The sequence below is a fragment of the Falco cherrug genome, chromosome 11 (genome assembly GCF_023634085.1).
Source record: "Falco cherrug isolate bFalChe1 chromosome 11, bFalChe1.pri, whole genome shotgun sequence".
NCBI lineage: Eukaryota > Metazoa > Chordata > Aves > Falconiformes > Falconidae > Falco > Falco cherrug.
The window spans coordinates 22,978,027-22,993,516 of record NC_073707.1 but is presented as its reverse complement, the minus strand read 5'-3'; the positions used below and the strand labels follow the sequence as shown (position 1 = coordinate 22,993,516).

The window sequence follows — 15,490 nt, the reverse complement described above, 5'->3', positions numbered from 1 at the left end:
GGTCTGAGGGTGCTTTAGACTTAAAGCAGCTTGACACAGTGACTGCAAGTCTCAGGATGATTTTAAGTTTGCTTTATATTTTTAAAAAGTCTTTTCCTTCTTTTAGTCTCTGTCAAAATGAGTTTGAACCTGCACTCCTGAGTACTGGTAATCTTGTCCACCTTTGAGATGCCCCTGTGGCATCCTCCACAGAGCAGCTTCCATCCTGTGATTCCTTTGAATTGTACAATGCCAGGGCTTCAAAGACTTAATGCATGTGCCTGAAACCTGCGTTGCTGCTGGTACTCTTGGCAGCAGGTGCTTTCAGGCACTGCCTGCTGCAAATACCCTTCTGGCATCTAGGTACACCTACTCTACTGTGCTCAGTGCCATGGCTGGATTTGGCTATTTTGGGATGTTCTGTACATGTATGAAAAGATTCATTTCCATTAGTCTCAGTAAAAACTCACAGGCATGGCTGGATACTCCCTGAACGAGGTAAGGTATACTAGCAGGGATGGTACAAAGTGATCTAGTGTTAGGTTGGACTTGATTTAATGTCCTCACTGATGATTTAGAAGAATTGAAGAGTAGAACAAGCTTTGCAATGTGACATTTAAAAATTATTCTAAACTCCTTGCAGAACTCTTAGAGGAAAAAGGGTTTTATTGGTCTGGATGAACATAAAAATGAAGACACAAGGTAGAAAATAATAGATAGAATAAACCCAGACAGATGTGGGTACAATAAAATAGAGGAAAAAATAGTCCTAAATTATCTGGGTCATTCTCCAGCATGGTCTGAGGAGCCACTATAAATCTGTATGAATGATCTGTTAAGGTGGTTCCACAGTGCTCTGCTGCTCATGAGCAGCTCATATTAGCTGGAGCAAATCAATGGCTTTATATGCACAAATACATGGAAATATATATTATAAAAATGAAAAAAAAAATCATACGTTTAACTATAGATTTCTTCTTGCTGTAGAGACATCCACAGGAAATAAAGCAATCACATTTAAAAAACACAGCAGCTGTGGGCCCTATTTTTTAGCCCAAATCAAAAGGATTTCAATTTTTTTCTCCCTCCATGTACATGGAATAAAATTTCCATTCAAAATAGCTTTTACAGTTCTCCCCTCTGGGTTAGAGGCAAGTCTCAGCAGGAGCTGAGAGACTACAATGCACTAGGTGAGAAATGGCTGGTGCAAAAGCGTCATATACTAAAAAAATCTCAGCCTAGCAGCCCCTGCCCTGCTGGAGGTTCCAGAAAAGAAAAATTACAAGTGTAGAGAAGTGGTGGGACTGTTGGAGTAAAAGAAGTTCAGCTCTTGTCGTGGCCAGCACTGAGGACAAACAGGGATCAGCAAGGACATGAGGAAGCATTTAGCAGCTCCAATTTTTTTTCCCTAGCCTAGCAGTGTCTGAGCTGCGATGAGCAAAGGAGACCAGCCCTCCTGACCCAGCTCCTCTCCCCACCACTGGGAACAAGCTTTGGGATGTTTGTTTCAGATAGAACCCTGGCCAACAAAACATTTGGAGGAAATTACACAACTTATGTATTTAAATTAGCTAACAGATAAATTATAAAATAATCAAAAGATGCCACATAAATAAGATGTGTTATATATGGAGCAATGCTGTACCTGTAGCTTACTCTTGCAAAAACATACATCACTGCTGGAGTCCATGGAAAAAAGCATGGATTTAGGGGAGCCATCTGAGCCTGAGAGGGAATGAAAATGGAGTGTTTGTGACTCAGCCAAAAGCCAACTGAGAAAGCAGTATTTTCACCCTCAGGGAACAATTAAGTCAATTAAAAAGCCTTTAGTTTATTGTTGCAAGCACAGGCAGCCTAACGGAGAGATTTCCAAGTTCAAATAAAATTAAAAGTGGCATGGTATTTAGCAGTACTGAACTTCCAAAGAAATCCATGGTGTTCCATTCAATAAATATGGATTTATTTAAGCCTCTCTCCTTAAAAAATACCAACCTAAATTACACTGACTTACCTACCTTTCTTTTGCCACATTTGGTGGTAACCAATACAGTCACTAGTACATTTCAGTTAAGGACTCACTCTTCCCCAGCCCATTATTCCTTAAGACCTATCACTCTCCAGTGTAACCTCATGAATAAGAAATTCTCAGTAAGAAATTCTCTCCAGAATGAGGCACGAAGATGTCATGGAACAACCTAGATCCTCAAACTGCTAGAAGAGGGGAAAATGACTAGCCACTTTGGCATTCCACAAGGTATGTGTTTTGTCTTCAAGGACGAAATGCAGCGCCTTGAGTCAGAATCAGAAGTTTTGCTAGTTTGCAAAAGGTCATGAAGGCTGTTAGAGGGGGAGCCATATCATCTGGGAGAGGAAGCCATATCGTCCCGGGAGAGGAGAAATCAGACAAGCCAGTATTGAATGATTTTCTAATCAGGAAGATGGTTCCCAGGGAAAGAAATCAACATGCCACCAGGGAAGCGTATGTCCATGAAAAACACATGCAAACAAGCTGAGAGGACATTTTCTTTGTGCTATTGCCTGTGTCTGCTACTAATCCAAGCTGCAACAGGGACAAATGCCCTTAAACATATGCAGAAGGAAGGAGAATGAAGAGATCTACTGCCACAGTGAGATCCAGTCTGTTGTCAGGTATTGTCATCAGAGCCCCGGAGTCTCAAAACAGGGTCTGGTGTAAGACAGGATCTGCCACTGCTGGCTTATAGCTAAGGCAATGAAGGGATGACCCAGAGGAGACCTGTCTGCTTGCAGGAAGGACCCATTTCACAGGTATTTTCCCACTTCATGCTTTTTATAATAATTTCTAGCATAGCAATTACGAGAATTCACCATTCTTCTTTTAATTCTGAGCTTCTTTGGCAACCAATGTGCACTCAGGTGACTCAAGAGAGGTGCCCCTGAATAGACAAATCCATACCAGGCAGTGTTAAGTATAAACCCTGTGGTATGACAGCAGACCAAGTTTGGAAGTCGCAGAGGCCCCACTAAATTGCAAGGAGTTTTCAGAGGTTTTAATCATCAAATGCCAGGTAAGACTTGAGAAGTTTCCCTAGTTCCAGTGTTGTTCAGTGTCAACAGACCACTGCTGTGAACAACCTGTACTGTCATACATTAGCACTCAAAATTCCTTCAGAGGTGTTTGTTGTATGTAGGTTATTGCTGTGTAGCAGAGCATGCAGATTTCACCATACGACTATATAAGAAGGAGGAAATAGGCTTTCTTGAAAATATTCATTGCAATAATAGTGCAACGTTATAAAAAAGACACTTAAAAGGACATAATTTCTCCTCTGCTTTAGAAAACTTCATTTCTGTTTCCTTGTGATTAGCGTCTCAGGCAGGACATGATATTACACAGAATTATCTACTTACTACCAAAGCTGCTGGGATTACCACTTCTATTCTATACCTCCACTGGCTGTGGGCTGGGTTCTTTCTGTTATCACCCTCCAGAGAGACATTGGTACAACCTTACACAGCATGGCCTGGAAAATATTGATTGCTCTTCTTGCTAGGCTCACAGCAATTATTTCTCCATGAGTGTCATGTAGAGAACATGATTCAGGTGAATAGTGAATGACATCTTTAATTTGGGTACCATCTCCCAACCTCCTATAAGTACCTTTGGTTCTGCGCAGCTGTTCCCAGGAGAGCCAATTAACTGCTTGAAGATCATATCTTGCAGATGTAGAAAGACTGAGACAGAGGAGTCCTACAAGAGAAAGAAAATTAAAAATATAAGCAGCAAAAATGGAATAGTGAACAATATGAAGAAATTTAAAAAAACCTGAAAAATCCAGGTATGATCCACAGGACAAAACATGAAAAGCCTGCAAGACAGTTACAGCAGCAGTTGGATCCTAGTTGACAGTATGGCACTATGGCAAAAGTATCTAAAAAGCTTGTTTGTCAGATGAGAAGAAACTATTTCTTGAGATTTTGACTTCTCTGAATCTTAATTTTCCTGACAAACAAAGAGTTCTTTTTTTGTAGTCATTCAGATTAGGTGTTTCAGATGTTTCCTAATGGTGTTCTAGCCATATATATTTTAGATGCTGCTAATCAGAGTCCTGAAACTGAGAAACAGAGTCCTGAAACAGAGAAACTGAACCAGCTTCATGATGCCAAAACACATCTCTTAGTAAAATTAAATAGCAGTTCTTACTGCCAAAATTTATCTTGGATGCTTTAATATGTTGAGAGCACTGCTGGGAATTTAAGTAGAAAGAATAAAGGCAAGGCTGCTGTGTGTTTGATACTTGTTTATATCTTGCCCTGGTTCTTGAACCATTTCCCAGATCTTCACAAGAAATTTTTAACTTGTCAAGAGCTTACATGCATTGCACATTCTTTGGTAAAGAGGGAACGCACAACAGATGCAGTTTCCAGGGATACCACAGGACTCTGTCCCTGCAGTATGGCACAGGAGGACAGTGGTGGAGGAGTGGGACTCTATAAACTTGTCCTAAAGCTTTCACTGAAATAAGAAAATCCCATGGAGTGTTCCGAATTCAGCAATCAGTTCTCTTAAAGAAACATCTGCCAGTGAAAAACTTTCAGCTTGATCTTTTGCTATCATTCAGAGCACTTCTTAACACTGCCTATGAGACAGGATACATTGTTCAGACATGAAGAAACAGAGACTTATCAGATATTATTACTATCTCCTACTGCTCTTCACATTTATTTGCTTTGGAAAATCAGAAATTCTGCAAATCATTGTTTGCTGAAGTTGATGACTGCACATGTTGTAATGTCAGTTGTACTCTAAACTTGCCCCTCTCTTGCCTGAATATTAAAGGCAATCCCAGCTCTGCAATTTGATGAAGACAACCTGGTCTGGGTTCTCCATGATCTCTTTTTGGCAGAAACAGAAACCGCAATGACCACTCTGCACTGGGCACTGCTCCATATTTTTCTTATCCCAGAGGAGGTCACATGCAAGCCCACTTGGATTGTGCTTTCTTGGAGAACACACCGAGGTCAGCACAAAGTGTAAAGGTAAAGACTTGTAAACTTGTAAAACTGCATCCAACTGGAAGTTCGTATTCTCTGTGAGCTGACAAACATGTCTTTGATTTATTAAGTACCATGGACTCACCCAGGCATCTTGCTGCCTTGCACCTTGGCAAGAAGTATTCACTGTTTCTTCCATTCCATGGAAGTCAGAATGAAAGCAGGGGGAGCTGGGCATGTAACAAGCCTGTAAGATAGCAGTAGAGAGCACAGTGTCCCTGCAGCCATGATGCTGAGCCAACCAGTTGCCCAGGCCCCTCCCAGGGTGGTCCTGATGAGACAGCCATGCTGTCAGCTGCACATTCAATGAGGGAAAACTCCCATCCTTAACACCCAGCTGCAACACGGGATCAAAATAATTTTTCCCTTACAGGCCACCACTGTCCTCCCCACAGTACAGCCTCTTCCCAGCAGTGGCAGACACCCTGAAAGTCCTTTAATTTCCTGATGCTGAAGATGGACAAAACTAAAAACATCTCTCAGAGAAAGGCTTTATTTGGGGGAGATAACAGTGCTGGCAATTCCTGGGCTTTTTTGCATGGTTTCTTGGAGTGTTTTGCAGTGCTCCGTTGTCTTTCACAATGTTTCTGAAGAGTATCAAATTTATCAGATTTTTTTTTCAGTCTTCCATAAAGTTCTTCCATTATCATGTCTCTCCATCCCTGAGCCATCTGTACACTTACTGCCTATAAAATCTTATCAGGGCATTAGCTGAGAATGCTTTAGTGCATTAGAAGGAAACAACCACCAGAGAGTGTAATATAATTTCTGTACAGGGTCATCCTCTGTCTACTGTCACTGGAGTGGTTAACTGGGAATGTATTTGTGACAGCTACAGCCCTAGGAGCTCAAGTAGGAGGGACTCTGAAGCACAGAGGACACAGATAAAGATTTGTGCTGCAGCTAAAATGATCAGTGAGTCTGACACAGGGGTGGTCCTGCCTCTTTTGTCCTTGGTCATATTCTCCCTCTGCTTAGTGAGACAGCAGCCAGCAGATGAGCGGGTTTAGACTGCTGACCCTGCAGAAAACTATTACTGTAGCTAAAAATGAAAGACTTTCCACCAGAGAAGCCAAATGAATCCAGTCACTTTATAGTTCTCTGGTTGCTAGATTGAACCCTGGTGAAAGAGAAAATGAGGGCATGGGACTATTTGTTTTCAAGGCATCTTGCTTATAGCCAGATTACAAACTGGCTATAACATGAAATCACATGAAGCAGCTTGCCCAGAATCACAGAGGAGGTCTATAGCACAGCAGGGATTTGAATCAGGTCTTTAAAAGTCTAAGCTAATGTCCATACCAGGGTACCAGCCTTGTTCTCACCGAGATAGCTGAAAAGTGGCCCACCTCAGTTCACCTGATCCATTCTTCCTGCTCACTCTGTTACAGTTCAAGGGGCACACTCCATTGTGGCCCAGCTGCATTCCCTTGGCACTAGATATGACTGATTTGCCTGTGCTGTGCCAGTGCTCCGATGGGACTAATGCCTGTGGCACTGTGGATCTGGAGGCTGGTGGCTCTGGGGCTAGCAGCTGAGTGAGGAGGGACGTGAGGACAGCAATGTTTTCTAAAGGCCAAACTTTTGTGGGTGTTCTTGTCTTTCTGCGTCTGGATTTCTCTGATATTCCTGAACATCCAGGGGGCCCAAAGGAAGCTGCCTCCAGGACCAACACCTCTCCCCTCTACTGGCAAGCTGTGGACACTGGACTTCCAAATTCACCATGGAACACTCTTGAAGGTACTGATGCTTTTTATAGTTTCATGAATAGTTCAGGTATAGACTCTTAATGTATCCTTGGCTAGAATGTAAAAGCATCTTTCTGCTCCTTCCTGGCTTCAGTCTGAACTGTAAGCATTCTAGGCAGAACTTCAAGCCCTGTGTCTCCCTGTTGGACTTTAGACAGAACTAGTAGTGAGTGGACAGGGCCTGTAGCAACAGTTGCAAATGGTACAAATCACTGAACAGTCACACAGTCACAAATAACGCCAAAGGAAACCTGTTGCTACAGTACAAATTACAAGGAGGGAGAAAAGGAAATGGTAAGAATAAGCAACACTCATCAAAAAGAGGCAGAAAGCAAAGCTTATGCGCTTGAGGACTGAATCCTGTAGCCCTTACTTCAGCAATGTTGCCATTGGCTGGTTATGTCTTGGCATAGCAAGGCCCTGGAAGGCTTCCTCAGATGGACACCTGGCCTGGCCAGTGCAGAAGCAGTTGATACTGCAGCATACTGGAGGTGTTACTGCTTAAAGGCAGTCCTTGCTTCTGAGGATAGGAATGAAGGGGAAAGGATGAAGAAAAGCTTTGTTACCTATGGTGTTACAGTTTTGAAGGTTGCGCTGAGACAGAAGTTCCTCTTCCCCAGAGTTCTGCTTGTTTTGGAGGGTAAGTGTCAGTAATCATGAGAGCTGATGTGCACTGCAAAACAATCAAGTGGATAGATTAAAGTCTTAATTCATTTGCTTATATACATATATAAGCAGCTGCACAGAACTGCAGCTAGGTGACATTGTATGTACTATTTGGTATGGTAGAGTATCATCACACTGGTTTTCTGCCCTTTATTTTCTCTTGGACAGTCTAGAGGCACAGACAGAAGACAGTAATGTTGCCGACATTTCTTAATGTGGTCTACACACTGCATCTGCCAAAAAAGACCCACAGGACCCTTCTCTTTCTCTATGTGCTGCTGGAGAGTGAGCCAGGAAGGATTCATGCTCAGGATTCAGGCCATGACCCCATTTCTGGCTATCCTAGAAAATGCAGCAATGTTGATAAAAAGGAGAGTCATTAAGCCTGGGAAGCGTGTGAGACTAGGCATCACTGAGGCTCCCTATTTTCCTGCATGTACAGAAGAAAAAAAACAGGCTCTGCAGTTCCTTCCAGTACTAGATAGAATCCAATATGGGGTTTCAAGCACTTGTTTCTTCCTCCCTTTCCACCTTACTTAGGCTATTAAGGCCAAAGACTGGACTCCAACTGCTGTGAAAACCACTCTTCAAATTATTCTCCACTACAGAAAACAGCCATTTCTCACAGCAAGTGGCAGCAGCTGGGTGCCTGATCATATTTGCATGTGTTTTCAGTATGGTCTGCGTATTTCAGAATCCCTGAAATGCCTTTGTTTCCAAAAATTGCAAAGGAGGAGGTCTGCACCCACCTCCAGAGAAATGCAGTCATGTTTATAGATAGATGTTCCTGAGCAACATATGTGAGTTCAGCAACACATTACCAGTGGATTCCTAAGAGCGGACTACAAAAGCCGGGGCACATGTGGAAAATGCGCTCAGTCAAACTCTTAATGAGTTTACAAATGTGTTTTCACCGGTTCCCTGAAAATCCCTAGAGCAGAGATACACTTTTTAATCTTTCGAGTGTCCATCCTATATTACTGAAGTACTGCAACTGCTCAGAAAAAGCTCACACTTTACATATATAGTTACATAAATATATATAATTACATCTGGTTTGGTGTAACATATACAAATATATGTAATACCAAAACCATGTGCAGGCATGGTATTTATTCATCCCTCTGCTTTATACTCTAAAATCCCTGAAACAGATGTTTAGAAATCCTTACCTTCTATCCCACAGTCACAAGCTAACTGATGTTGTTCCTATCTGAAGTCCCAAATCTTTGAGCAAGGGAACACCAGCTCATCCTCCCTCCCTCCCTCCCTCTATGCAGCCAGGTCTTTCTCAACTACCCAGGGTCAAAGAGTTTAAAACTGGTCTCTAATTTACAGCTGCCAGAGACTTGATTTGCAGAACTACTGAGAACCCAAACTCCAGCTGGAGTTTGGTGGCAATCAGTAGGATCTGCAGGAGCTAAGTACTTCCCAGGCAGTTCATAATACTCAGCACATCTTGGAGGAGATGCTTCAGATCTATGGCTACATCTGAAAAATTTGGCTTAACTGCTCACTGTGCTAGACTTTGCAAGCACAATGCTCAGTGTAACGGTAAGCAAACATTACCATCTAATGGCTGCATGTATTAATTACAACTATAATTTGCACTTTAACCATGAAGGCTGTTCCTTGCGGAAGTACTAATACACTGAAAAAGCTGTATGATTGGAAAACAAATAAACATGAAAATATAATAAAAGCAATATTTATGGTTTTGCAGTATCCATCAATCACCTCTAGTGGGACAATGTAAATGGAAGAAATTCCACTGAAGTATTTCTGGGTAACATGACACAGGTGTTGCTCTGATGGCTATATATATTGTAGATACATGAATGATAACAGCCATAAAAAATAATGCAATGCATTAATAATAGTGAAAGCCTTTCAAGATTTTAATAGTGAAACATGTTTCCAACCTCTTCTATTTTCTGACAGCAGGATGAAATTTCTCCTGCCCCTTTCTTGGGCAATGCCAAGAGCTGCAAAACAGCCCTTACATAATAGATGTAGTCTTTGAGCTCTGGCCTAAGAGTACCACCAAGAACTGGAAGGGCCTCTCTATAAGTGTCACATATCCTTAGGTCATCATGTGTCTTACTGTCTCGCTAGATGCCCAGGATGTATGGAAATACACACTCTGGCTACGAAAAACACCAGTTATTTTGCTAAATGGATTTCAAGCAGTGAAGGATGCCTTGACTGGACATGCAGAATAATTTTGTGAGAGACTTGTGACATTCATTTTTAGGATGTCATGGGAGGCCCCTATGACACTTTCTGTTGTATATGCTGAAATATTTCTAGCAGAATGAGCTGTTTAGAGAATGGGGTTTGGTACAATGACTGCATCTACTCTTAATGCCTCTTGTCAAGTGGAACTGCTCTTGGTAGCAAGATGAATGCTGCAGAACTGTCGCGACGGAGGGAAGACACAGTCACTCAATATGAGTGATCAGCAGACTTCGTTTATTGTCTCTTACAGTCACCTTTTATGCCTTCTTATAATTAGCTCATACATATTACAAAAGTTAAGCTCATTATTGGTTAGTTGCCTAAATACCAAGCCCGCCCCTTGTTTCTCTTCTGTAGTTTTCTGTTCCCACCTGCAACATTCTTTTCCCACCAAAATCTTCCTGTTACTGTGTAACAAGAACAGCCAAAGACAGTGTATTTTGCTTTACTTCAGATAAGCTGAGAGCGATGTGCATTTTTGTCCAGCCAGCTGGACTATGTCTATGTGACCCTTTTCAGCTAGCCAGTTATCCACACAGAACCACTGCTGCATGTCCTTCTCAAACACTAGGTCCCAAATATACATTCAGCACACAAAACTAATATGTTTCCCATTTATATACTTGCATATCCTTATGGAGATTCTTAGCTACTGAGCATGTTACCAAGCTATCTCAAGTCTTTGCAGTAAAAGGTGTAAAACTGTAAAAATGTCAGCCAGGAGGACCCATTGTGTGTTGACTGCACAGTTCTAGGTAAAAGAGCAGAAAAGGAAAGACAGGCATGGGACTTTTTTCCTGCAAAAAGGATCAAATAGATGTGAAAAACCAGCATAAACACCTCTGATTCCCCATATAAATACTGCCAGGGATCCTTCCAAACTCATGGTGGTAGATCTTGGAACCACTACGAATTCACCAGTCCTGCTTATGGATACACCAGCCCCATACTTCTCCCCGGTCCTTCTCCATTTTGTTGCAGGCATCACCTTTGCCAACGGGCACACCTGGAAGCAGCAGAGACAATTCAGCCTCATGACTCTGAGGAACCTAGGATTAGGGAAGAAAAGCCTGGAAGCTTGGATCCAGGAGGAAGCTTGCTGCCTGACTGAGGTTTTTTGCCAGATAAAGAGGTGAAATATAGATCTGTATGTGGTCATGACATGGGCTCATTCTTATTTCCAACCCTGCTTTTTCTACTGGAAGTTTCAATTTCTGCAGTAGACTCAATGGGAGGTTTATGCAGCTGATGCTTTCATAATTCATTTTGCACTTGGCTGGAACATCATGCCTGACTCATTGCTTTCATGCTAACCCTTTATGGGAGAAAGTGACAGATGAGAGACTCCTAAATTGTGCTGATTATGCACTTTTATATAAGGTGGAATCTTTCCGTCACTCATAAAGGAGCCGGAAGAACCATCTCCCAGTTAGACTCCTGCATCTTGACTCCTGCAGGCTCAGCTACTTGTGTAATCCCATGCAAATCAAGAGCAGGCTGGATGGGAACTCAATGTCACAGCCTATAAAAGAAGTTAACAATTCAGCTTGCTCTGTAGGCATGGATCTCTGTCCCACTCCTTCTACCAACAACGTGATTCCTGGTGTGCTTTTTCGACATTGCTTCTCCACAGAGGATGCCATATGTCAGAGGCTGCTCAGAGGCTCCCGGGCTGTGGCAGAATTCCACAGCACCTTAGCCTCAGGTGAGCAAGAACTGACTCAGTAAGCTGTGGCATGAAATGGTTGTTCTTTGCCAATGCACAGGGAGGAAGAAGAGCTCTTAAATAAACACTGAACTCTAAAACCACGGGGGCTCACTTCTGTCCCCTTCTTTCTCAATAATAATACTTCTGCAACCATTCCTGGCTTGCTTTCTCTACAGGTCCATTGAATCCCTTGTATTAGCTCTCCTCAGAGAAATGGATCTGACTTTACATTGATATTATTCAGCATCAATATTGCCCTGGGGCCAGAATCAGGTTTTTCCTCTTAGCTGGTGCCTTGAAAGGGTTTGTAATAGCCCTGATTTCCTGTGTTAGACTGGGCTGCAAGAACTACCTGGAAAAAACAGGACACACTAACATGGTTGTGGCTTTGGGAACTACCGCCAAGTGTTGACTTAAGATTTAGGAGGGAATAGGTCATATGGGAAAGACTTCACACAGAAAATATAAGAAAAACTGTACTCAGGGGCATTTAAATCCTCCAAATCTGAAAGTTACTAGTGGAGAGCAGGCAATCTGGAAAGTTAACTGGATGGCAATGGTCATCATTCACACACTTCTTCTCTCCAAGGTATTTTTTTTTTTTTTTAACTAGGTGGTCATTCATTTCCTATCGTCAGACAAGTAATAGATCTGGATCGTAGCAATGGTTAGGCACAGTTCAGCTGTGAACATTCAGGCTTTAAATGCACTATGAAGCCAAGATGTCATGGTGTTCCTTGTGCGTGTTTCCAGGTGCAGCTCTACAACACTTTCCCATCACTGTGTGTTAATGAGACTGCTAGAGGCACTAACACACTTCTGGGTTCTGTGAACACTTATTAAGGATGAGATCAAGAGCCACCAGAAGAGCTGGGTGCCTGCAGAGCCACAGAACTTCATTGATGCATACCTAGCTCAGATGTTAAAGGTAACAATTACCTCTTGTGCAGCTGCAACATATTTTAAATCCTTGTAGTTAAGGTATTTCTAGCTGTACTCCTACTTTCTTCTTCTCCTTTTCCTCCTGAGAGACTGTTCTATTATTTCTTTCTTTGAATTCAAACTCAAAAGATTGAGGTAGTTTGGTGTAAGTACTGAGGATATTCTTTGGTAGCCACCACAAAGAGAGTAATGTTGTTCCACCATAGACTGAAAGAAAGTTTATTGTATGCAGTCTTTCTCAGTCATCAAGATAATTTTTTTAAACAGAGCTACATGGCTGCTGTCTCCCCAGCTTCATCAACTCAGTACGGACTCCGTGATGAAAAAAAGCTCTGTTGCTGGGATTTTGCTATGCTATTAAACCAGTCTTAAATGTCATTGCCTGTCTCATATCTGCAGGCTAAGGATGACCCACTCTGTACATTCAGAATGCAATCAATCACAGATCTCTTCATAGCGGGCTCAGGTACCACCACTATCACTTTATGCTGAGCTCTCCATGATGGTATATCTGAAAGCACAAGGTGAGAAACATGTGTGTCTGCACTTACACGTGTCGCTGTCCTTGCTCATGGCAGGATAATAGGCAAAATGCAGTTGACTCAGCTGCCCAGATCCTGCAGTGTAAGGTGTTCTGGAAATCTTGAGTTTCTACATAGAATCTATACATCAACTGCCTTCTTGAATACTCATTATTAGGCCTTTTATTTTGCAGAATGAGTCCAAGAAGAGTTGGATGTTGTCATTGGTCCATGCTGTGGAACTGAATATAAGGACTGAATGATCCTGCCATACACAACTGCAGTTCTAGAGAAGATTATCATTATAGCAGCATAAGTGCAATAGGGTGCACCCAGGATACCACACTACAAGGCTTCCTGGCACTAAGGTATATTAATTAGGGATGATCCTTAGACAAAGCAAAGCCATGCAATAGAACCTTCTCACCAATTTAAACACCACATGTTGTTTATATTTTTTCCTAGGCTGCAAAACTACCCAAGGGTGAGTTTGAACAACTCTTGAGGAACTCTTCAGTGTGAATAGGATGCTGGACATCATCTACATCCTATAATATGAATAAACCTGTACTCAGTTTCTCTCCTTTTTTGCACAGGTATCACTTATACCATTCTTCTATACAGGATTTCAAGGGTTAGATCACTATAAAGGTACCAGTATAATGACCCTAGGCTTCTTTTAAGCTGGTACAAGCTAAGTATAAACCCCACAGAAATTCTAGAAAAAACAGTGCCTATATGTGAAATTTATTGTATCAACAGAATACTTCAAATCTATATCCAACCTCATGTAGGCGGTCTTCCCAGTGGATAAGACCTATGTGGCTTTGGGGGATGTCTTTGAGAAAATCAAGATCAAAGTCCAGAGTCTTGATCAGTGTGAAGTCTTCAGTTCAGTGGTGTTTGGTTTGGGTTTTTTTTTTTAAGTTTCTGATTACTGTAATTACTGCATCCTCCGGTGCTCTAAAATCAATCTTTAAGAGTGCCTAATAATTTCTAAATAAATGATTCTGTAGGAGATAGCACAGCATGACCCTGTTTCTCACCTCGTAATAATTAGTTGGCACTTGGACTGGGCAATTTCAAGAAAGTAATTGATATCTTGGCAATTTAAGTCATTAGTTTTTGACTCTGTGAAAAAGATCTTTGTATGTTCATTTTGTCTTTCAGGAGGACACCTTAATTTTCCCCAATATATTTTCTGTTCTGTATGATCAAGAGCAATGGGAGAGTCCTTGACAGTTTAACCCTGGTCATTTCCCAGGCAAGTGTGGAAACTTCATGAACAGAGAAGCCTTTATGCTGTTTTCTACAGGGTAAGAGCAATCCTCAGTATTGCATACAGTTGTCCTACAGTTACTGTTTCACAGGCAAAGTTTCTTTCTTAACATCTGATCTGCCACAGGTATCTTTATTCATTTGCATAAGGTCTAGGTAGCAAAAAAAACCACGGAGGTGGTGATTTCGGATTGCAACTTCACTTTCTTGAGGAGAAGAAGCTAAGACTAGCTGGTATCTGAAATTCTCAATGAAATGAAATGCAACTGTGGTAATAAGGTAGATTGTCCTATGGGAAAACAAAGGCTGATTAAAGCTCCTCCAGAAGGCAGGGGATTCAAACCTTTTGGCTAATTAAGAACTGGCTCCTGGAAGGTATTAGAACTCTTATACTAATATTGACGTCAGCAGAGACTGAGGCCAGCAAAGGAAGCAGCACATCAGGTTTATCTATGAACAGGTCTCCATAGCAATTTGTGTAACACATTCTTTCTGAAAGATTTTCATAAACTGCTGGTCTTCAGAGCACAAAGATTTACGTGTTACTGCAACCAACTAGGAACTGATGAGTTTTTAAACTATTTCTGCTCATATTTATTTCTAAATAATTTTCTGTCTTCTAAGATTAAAAGCACAGGTTTGAGCCTATAAAACAACAGGATTAGAAATCCAGTGGTAAGGATATCTAGTCTAGGACTTGGAAGAACCCTTTTCCCTCTTCTGCCATACTTCTATGATTTCAGGGATGTTGCTCAGACACCCATTGCCCTTGCTTCCAAATAGTAAAACAGGAATACCAGCATCACATTACTGTGCTTTGCAAGGATAAATACACTCAGAGACTATAGTAACAGAGGACATGTAGTACCTCACATACATTGGATATCCTTTTTTTCCATCTTCCTGACCTATATGCTATGGATTTTCCCTGACTCTCCAAATCACAAATTGGTGGAGAAACAGAAACTAGATCAGTCAGAAATCATTTACTAATTCTGCTAGATATCAGAAATTATTGGTTAGAGGTTTTCAAAATACTATGAGAAGATTCTGTGCTCATGGGGTAACCTGGGAATGGATTCAAGTGTGAGGAGATGCTGGAGAAGGGACTGTCTCCCCTGCCCTCTATAAACTGTCTGTTATCATCTACTAGCACTTCAGGCATTGCAGGCTTTTCACTGGCACAGTATATTTTTCCTCTCCCCTTCCCTGGACACTATCCATGTCTCGGGTAAGGCATGCTGGAGAAATAGTATCAGCAGCTATAGCAATGAGTTGTAGATCTTGACAGATCTGTTCACAGAATGGAGCGAAGGACGTTGATAACTGGCCTGCGTGGGGATCATACCCCAGCCCCTGTCAAGATCTGTGCCACC

At 41.8% G+C, this 15,490-nt stretch overlaps 1 protein-coding gene across 1 annotated transcript in view; it reads right to left on the bottom strand.

Annotated features, from left to right (window-relative positions):
• Window positions 1–15,490, bottom strand: part of LOC102058086 (cytochrome P450 2J2-like) — a 119,947-nt gene that overhangs the window by 104,214 nt on the left and 243 nt on the right. The window contains exons 2-4 of the mRNA XM_027804308.2: window positions 7,328–7,434; window positions 5,099–5,200; window positions 3,620–3,709 (exon numbers count right to left, since the gene is read on the bottom strand). The gene's annotated coding sequence lies outside the window, so the exon portion shown is untranslated. The remainder of the gene's footprint in view (window positions 1–3,619; window positions 3,710–5,098; window positions 5,201–7,327; window positions 7,435–15,490) is intronic.